Here is an 8,492-nt window from a genome sequence, read left to right as displayed (position 1 = left end):
CAGACCTCCCTTGCCTTGTTACTTGTATCTTTTTCTGTTGTTATTGTTGTTACCAGGGGTCAAACTCGGGACCTTGTGTACTTGCAAAGCAGGTGGCAGAATCACTGAGCTAAACCCCCAGCCCTTGTTACTTGTATCTTGCATTAGGACTTTTGCATTGGTCTTTGCATTTGCTCTCTCCCGTGGCTGCCTGAAAACCCTTTCCTTCCATGTGCCTTGCTTCTTTACCTTCTCCTCCTTCCCCTCTTTTCCTGCTTCTCCGTCTTCATTTTACCCACTGCTGTCTAATGCCTGACTCCTCCTACTGGAAGGTAAGGTCTGCGCCAGCCATGATTTGTGTCTGCTTTATTTATTACCTTAGCCCATGGCTAGAAAAATGCCTGAATTTGTTTAAGTAAATTTTGACTCATTTTACCTTGCCACTCAGCCCTGACGTAGCAGTTATGTCCTCGTTTTTTGTTTTGTTTTGTTTTTTTTCACCAAATGATACACTTCTTGGTGTCAAGGATGTGTTCCAGCCAATTCTTTGTTCTCATACACAAATGAGCCCGTCATGTAGGGATTACAGAACCCAACAAGCTAGGGTGATCTGTTAAAAACAGAACTAAAAGTAACTCGTGAGATCTGGGTGGAATGACAAGAGACTAAAATAGATTTTAGACAAATCTAAAAGGTCAAGTGTACCCTGGGAAGAAAGCTTGTACCCGGCACAGCAACTGTAAATAATAGGGCTAGAGTACAATTACAATACTCTAAGTACACGACCAAGTAGGGGTGAAGATGAAGCACACTTTTAATTCTATAAATATTTAATAGATAGACAAGTGAGAGACTTGGGAGTCATCAGTGAATATTTAAAAGTGAAAACTAGCAAGGAGTGTTGAGACCACAGAGACAGGAAGAGAGTAGTAAACCTTGAGAACACCAAAGGAGATTACCTTAGTTACTTTCTTGTTGCTAAGACCAAATACCTGATATACATAAGTTAAACGGGGAGAGATTTATTTTGGCTCACAGTTTATAGAAGCTTCACTCCATAGTTGGCTAGTTCCAAGTTAGGGAGGCTGGCGTGGCAGAGAAGAAACAGTTCTTGACAGGGCAGGCAGGAACCAGGGAGGGATGGGGAGGAGAAGGGCTATTTACTCTTCCAGGGAGTAAATACCATGACCACAGGGAATCACCTGTTGCCACCAGGCTTCACCTCCCAGTACCACACCCAGCTGTAAATCCATGATTAATACAGTGATGAGTATCACACACTCCTGATCCATTCACCTCCCAAAAGCCCCACCTAAGAACACATGAAGCTTTGGGGGGATATTTAGATACACCATCACAGAGATCATATAAGGAAACAGTAGTCATTGAATCATCTAGTGGCAGGGTATTAAGAAATCTCTCTTGAGGGCTGAGGATTTAGCTCAGTGGCATTGCACCTGCCTTGCAAGTGGAAGGTCTTGAGTTTGATCCCCAGTACCAAAAAAAAAAAAAAAAAAAAAAAAAAGAACAAAAAGAACTCTTTCTTGGCCTGAGAATGTAGTTCAGTGGTACAACAGGTGCCTAGTATAACAACAGTAACAAAAAATAAATCTCTATTTTTGTTTATAATAATATCCTTATAAGATCAATAGGAATTCATTGTACAAATTTTACAAATAGAAGCTGCTGTCTAGACTTGGCATAGAAACTGTTTCTTGTCCAGTCTGCTTAAAAGGTATCCAAGGAAGTCTCTGGTTTTTTTGTGTGCATGTGCTTTTTTATTTGCGTATACACACATGGAGTTTCTTTCTTTCTTTTTTGAGACAAAGTATTGTTATATAGTTTAGGCTGGCCTTGAATTTATGGTAATCCTTTTGCCTCAACCTCCCAAATACTGGAATTATAGTATGGATATTCAAAAAAGATATAAATATACATCCCAGACTTTTGTTTTCATTGCCTTTTTAAAAATGTGTCATTTTGGGCCGGGGCTTTAGCTCAGTGGTTCCGTCACCTACCTCACAAAATCAAGGTCCCAAGATCGATTTCAGGTACCGAAAAATAAAAAAATAAAATAAAATTGTCATTTATTTTTGCTCACCTTTCTCTTCCTCTTCTCCTAGAAGACCATGTTAACAACTTATTATGGATTTTCCCTATGGAAATAGTCACATAGGAACATACATGAATGGATGCTTGGTAACATGTATACAAACAGTACCCTTCCCATTTACGTCATAACTATACAAACACAGGAATATATGATATATACTTTCTTGCATTTTTCTATTTACACTCATTACCTGATTCCTTCCAGCTAGAATTCCTTCTAATCCTTAACGGTGTCATAATCGTTTAAGGTGTGGTCGCACCAGAATGTATTCAACCATTTCCTAGTTTGATAATTCACTAGTTGGTGGTTGTGGCGGTGTGTGTATTTACCACTGTGGACTGTGCTACATTGCTTTTATTCTTTTTTTTTTTTCCCCAGGGATCAAACTTGGGACTTTGTGCTTGTGAGGCAGGCAGCAGAACCACTGAGCTAAATCCCTGGCCCATTGCATTTATCTTTATATAGTGGTGATTTCATTTCTTGGGATAGGTTTCTATGAATGGTATTTTCTAGGCATAGGAGTGAGTGGATTTTTAAATGTAATAGATTTTTCCAGATTACTTTTCTAAGATTCTATCATAGGTCCAAGTTCTGCTTCCTTAATTTTGTGTATAATGGCAATGAAATTATACTTTATTTTTCTTTCATGTAATTTTCCCTAGAAACTAGGGAGTATGCACGTCTTTTCATATATTTGAATTTGCTCTTTTTTTATTTGAATATTTGGCAATATGTTAATGCACTTTGTTGAAATATTTAAAATGTATAACACACCTATCCACACACACACATTTCATCATTTGACTTGAAAATACTCTTTTTTAAAAAATCTACAATTTTCCATTGGCTTTATAAAATCCATAATGCATTTTTAGTTTCAAGTATGCCCGAGTTTTTAAATTTTATTTTTGTTCATTTTCTGGGTTTCCTGTCTTAGATGGAAAGGTCTTTATTTCTCTTTTTATATTTATTTATTTAGTTAGTTTTGGTACCAGAGATTGAACTTGGAACCTTGCATTTGTGAGACAGGCAACAGAGCTACTGAACTAAATCCCTGGCTACATTTAATTTTTAATCCACAAAAATTGAGCTTTTTTAAAGGTATAGAAACAAAACTCTACTTTAAAACATTTTAATTTCCAACATAATTCTCAATATAATTTATTAAATGAGGCACATTGACATTCATTCTGTCAGCACTCATCAGTTGTGTTGGGTGTGTGGTCAGGCAGGGGACCATTACAGTAGAGGTGTAGATGACAGATGTTTCACAACAGGGCTGAATGAAGGGAAGGTGGCCCCTGAGAGGTTCAAAATCAGGAGCAATGAGCCAGGGATGGTGGCACGCACATGTAATCCCAACACTCTGGGAGGCTAAGGCAAAAAGACCACAAGTTTGAGCTCAGCCCAAGCAACTTAACAAGTTGGCAACACTTTGTCTAAAAAAATAAAAAGTGCTGGGGCAATAGCTCAGTGAAGGCCTTAGTTTCAATCGCCGGTACTGTTAGAATGACATAAATGGCTCACAGCACAGGAAATGGGAAAGCTTTATAGAAATAATATGGACTCCAAGTCAGCACAACCGTTAAGCACATGTTAAACAAGAATGAGCCACTCAGAAAGGGGCTGGGAACCTCAGAAGGATTTAAAAAAGTGAAGGAGACAGTCTCGAGGAAAAGGAATATTGGTTAAGACTTGACTTGCCTTGACTTGTGTGAGGCCTCTCACAACACTGCCCCGGATCAGCAGACATCTTTGGCTCTGATCCCAGCACACTTGGTACCCTGGAAGCTTTGCTTCCCATGTAGCTTTGCAGGCTTGAGGACACATGATGATCTACTCTTGCAAGAATTTTAGCCCCCAGACAGTTCATTTACTCATTCCTTCAACAAGTATTTAGGATCAAAATACCTGCCAAAATTCCCTGTGCTGAAGAAGCTTATTGTGTAGTGAAGGAAGCAGACAGTATACAGGAAAAAAGAGAAAAATAGGATGTCAGCTAGTGATAGGCAGTAAAGATAAAACTAAATCTGGAAAGCAAACTGGGAAGTGTCAAGGTAGGGCTACAATTTTAGAACAGGTGAGTGGGGGTGGCCACATTGGGAAGGCAACATGTAAGTGTAGTAATAAGTGCAAAGGCCCTGAAGAAGAAGGTGCCTATTTGTAGCTCAGTGCTGTTGGGGCCAAGTGAACCAGTAGGATGGTGACTGGGGACAACATCACAGAGGAAACAGAGTCCAGACACTGTAAAGTCTCCTGAGTCATTATAAAGACTTTGACTTTTTCCCTGGGTCATATGAAAAGCCTTACAAGATTTTTAACAAAAGAAACATAGCATGGGTTACTTTTAAAAGGTGGGAGGGCTTTGTTTTTAAAAGCAGTTTCAGGTTGAGAACAAAACTGAAAAGTGCACAGAATTGGGGGCTGAAGGTATAGCTCAGTGGTGGAGTGCTTAACGTGCATGAGACCCTGGGTACCATCCCCAGCAGTTAAAAAAACAAAAGTACAGGCCTTTACTACTACATTAATGACATAAATGGCTCACAGCACAGGAAATGGGAAAGCTTTATAGAAATAATATGGACTCCAAGTCAGCACAACCGTTAAGCACATGTTAAACAAGAATGAGCCACTCAGAAAGGGGCTGGGAACCTCAGAAGGATTTAAAAAAGTGAAGGAGACAGTCTCGAGGAAAAGGAATATTGGTTAAGACTTGACTTGCCTTGACTTGTGTGAGGCCTCTCACAACACTGCCCCGGATCAGCAGACATCTTTGGCTCTGATCCCAGCACACTTGGTACCCTGGAAGCTTTGCTTCCCATGTAGCTTTGCAGGCTTGAGGACACATGATGATCTACTCTTGCAAGAATTTTAGCCCCCAGACAGTTCATTTACTCATTCCTTCAACAAGTATTTAGGATCAAAATACCTGCCAAAATTCCCTGTGCTGAAGAAGCTTATTGTGTAGTGAAGGAAGCAGACAGTATACAGGAAAAAAGAGAAAAATAGGATGTCAGCTAGTGATAGGCAGTAAAGATAAAACTAAATCTGGAAAGCAAACTGGGAAGTGTCAAGGTAGGGCTACAATTTTAGAACAGGTGAGTGGGGGTGGCCACATTGGGAAGGCAACATGTAAGTGTAGTAATAAGTGCAAAGGCCCTGAAGAAGAAGGTGCCTATTTGTAGCTCAGTGCTGTTGGGGCCAAGTGAACCAGTAGGATGGTGACTGGGGACAACATCACAGAGGAAACAGAGTCCAGACACTGTAAAGTCTCCTGAGTCATTATAAAGACTTTGACTTTTTCCCTGGGTCATATGAAAAGCCTTACAAGATTTTTAACAAAAGAAACATAGCATGGGTTACTTTTAAAAGGTGGGAGGGCTTTGTTTTTAAAAGCAGTTTCAGGTTGAGAACAAAACTGAAAAGTGCACAGAATTGGGGGCTGAAGGTATAGCTCAGTGGTGGAGTGCTTAACGTGCATGAGACCCTGGGTACCATCCCCAGCAGTTAAAAAAACAAAAGTACAGGCCTTTCCACTGGCTACGACATTCACATGTTGCCTTCTTAATATGGCCGTCCCTGCTCACCTGCTCTAAAATTGTATTCCTCCACCTGACACTTCCTCGTTCCCTTTCTAGATTTAGTTTTAACTTTAATGCCTCTCTCTAGCTGACGTCCTATTTTTCTCTGTTTGCCTGTGTATGGTTTGCTTCCTTCACCAAAGAACAAATTTGTTCAGCATAGGGATTTTGTTAGGTAGTTTTGATCCTAAATACTTGTTGAATAAATAGTAAATGAATTGTCTGTCTGTGGTCTAGAATTCTTGGAAGAGTAGATCACCAGCAGAAGAGTGGATCATTGCTACAGCAGAAGCAAAGCTTCCAGGTACTACATACCACCTGCCCCCTTTCTCCATAGGCACAGCCTCTCCAACTATCTACTTTGCCTCATCAGAATGCTACACTGATTACAAACATTGAAACTACATTGACTCATCCTAATCACCTGAAGTCCATAGTTTACATTCTTCTGCTTCTTCTCTTTTTTTTTTTTTGTTTGATACTAGGGATTGAATTTAGGACCCTGTGCCTGGGAGACAGGCAGTATAGTTTACATTCTTGATGTTGCAACTTCTATAGATTTTGACAAATGTTGAAGTTGAGAGATGCTCCCCTCCACTTCTAGTTTGCTAAGAAATTTTATCATGGTTTTTTTTTTTTTTTTTTTTTGAGACAGGGTCTCACTATGTAGTTGAGACTGACCTGGAACTCACTATGTAGCCCAGGCTGGTCTCAAACTCACAGTGATCCTCCTGCCTCAGCCTCCCAAATGCTGGGATTACAGGCGTGTACCACCACACACCCGGCTCAAGAAATTTTATCATGAATGGGTATTGGACTTTGTCAAATGCCTTCCCTGGTTTACTTTTTTGTATTTTTTTTGTACCAGGGATTGAATTTGGGTCCTTGCACTGGCAAGGCAGGTGGCGGAACCACTGAGCTAAATCCCCCGCCCTGGTTTACTTTTTTTTTTTTTTTTGATACCGGGGATTGAACTCCGGTCCTTGCCCTTGCAAGGCAGGCCACCAAACCACTAAGCTAAATCCCCGGCCCAGGTTTACTTTTTTAATAGTTGAATTTTTCCTCATAAATCCATAAAGGCCCTCTGGAGCATGTGTGTGTGTGTGTCAGAACCTCTAGGAATGTGGTTAATGTGACTGCTCTCAACAGATTGATTCCCTGATCTGTAGACACTCATGAAATCAGTATGTCTCAGGCTAGGCTTTACATCTTGAACTGCCATGGATTCTGTAGAGCAGGAACTTCACTGTAAAGCCTTAGGGAGTATAGCAAGGCTGACAACTTCTCCTTATGACCCCCTCACTGTCTGTGCACAGTGCTGCAGGGTAACCTTAAGGACTCAAATTATTTCTTCTAATCTATTTTTTTTCTTTCTCTTTCTCAAGTTACTAGGGCTGGAACCCAGGGCCTTGTGTATGCCAGGCAAACATTCTACCACTGAGCTACACCCTTGCCCTGCCATCCCGTTTCTGCACACAGACCACACACAGTTTTAGTTCTTGATGCCAGTGGGTTTTACTTCTTACTTCATTTGAGAAAGACCCACAGTCCCCATGAGCTTCCTCCTTAAGAGGTATGGTTTGTCAGCTGTGCAGTATGTGGCTGACCTCAAGCAGGGATCTAAGCCAGGTCCCAGTGAAGCAGGGGAGATGGCTTTGAGGCCTGTGGTCGAGACAGAGCTTTCGCTTCCTCTTGAGTCAGATAAAGATACCAAATCAGCAATTCTCACCACAGTGGAGAGAAAAATGGGAAATCTCAGTTTCCCAGTGTTGGCAGTTACACAACTATAAATAAATTCTCATGATTACTTCTCTAATGAAAAACTAAGAACCATGGCTCTGTACTAGGTGACAAATGTCGGAATAAAATTGTTCAACAGAACCCCTTCCTTTAAAAGAGACCAAAGAAAACTACCTCTTCACTTCTGTCATAATACATCATCAGGACCTTCTGATTCTGCCACCAAGGGCTTCTCAACTCTGAACTTTCTCTACCCCCACCAGCAGCTGAACATCATTTCTGTAAAGAACAGGGAAGCACACAGGAAAGGGAGAGGCCAGACATCGCACAGTGAGAGACCCACTTTCCTGTAAACAACACAGTGCAGACAAAGGTCTGGCCTCCTTGGTGTGTGTCACAACATTTGGGTATGTGGTTGCCTAAGCCTGGACTACTGGGATGTTCTCACAAACCCTTCACATTGAATTTTTTGTTTTTACTGTATTGTTTTCTTTTCTGTTTTTTTGTTTGTTTGTTTATGGTGCTGGGGCTAGAACCCAGGGCCTTGTGAACATTAGGTAAGGGATCTATTACTGAGCCATATCCTCAGACCATCTATCTGCCTGCCTACTTATTTATCTAGACATATTGGCTTCAAACTCCTGATGGGCTGATGTGGTTCTTCTTCCTCAGCCTTCTGAGTACCTGTGACTACGGGCACATGGCATCTCACCTGGCTGTTATGAAAATAAATTTTGCTCTATGTGGTTTCTGTCTATTCTAGATGGTATCAGAAACTAGAACGGAGAAATTTGTGAAAATATCTATTTTATAATGCATTTTAGAATAATAAACTCAGTAATATCAATATGAATGATATGAAAAATAATCAGACTATTTAAAAGATTTGGTGAGTGTTGTTTTACATGTTTTTAAATCTTTTTAATATCTATATGGCTAATAGAAGAGAGCTGGAGTTTCATAGCTATATTTGCATTCAGTCTGTTTTGATGTTATTTTGGTTGGGATACATGATGAAAATATGATCTCAGGGCTGGGGATTTAGCTCAGTGGTTCTGCTGCCTGCCTTGCAAGTGCAC

The sequence above is a fragment of the Fukomys damarensis genome, unplaced genomic scaffold (assembly GCF_012274545.1).
Source record: "Fukomys damarensis isolate Sample0158 unplaced genomic scaffold, DMR_v1.0_HiC HiC_scaffold_13, whole genome shotgun sequence".
NCBI lineage: Eukaryota > Metazoa > Chordata > Mammalia > Rodentia > Bathyergidae > Fukomys > Fukomys damarensis.
The sequence above is the reverse complement of the archived record's forward strand: the minus strand, read 5'-3'. Positions refer to the sequence as shown.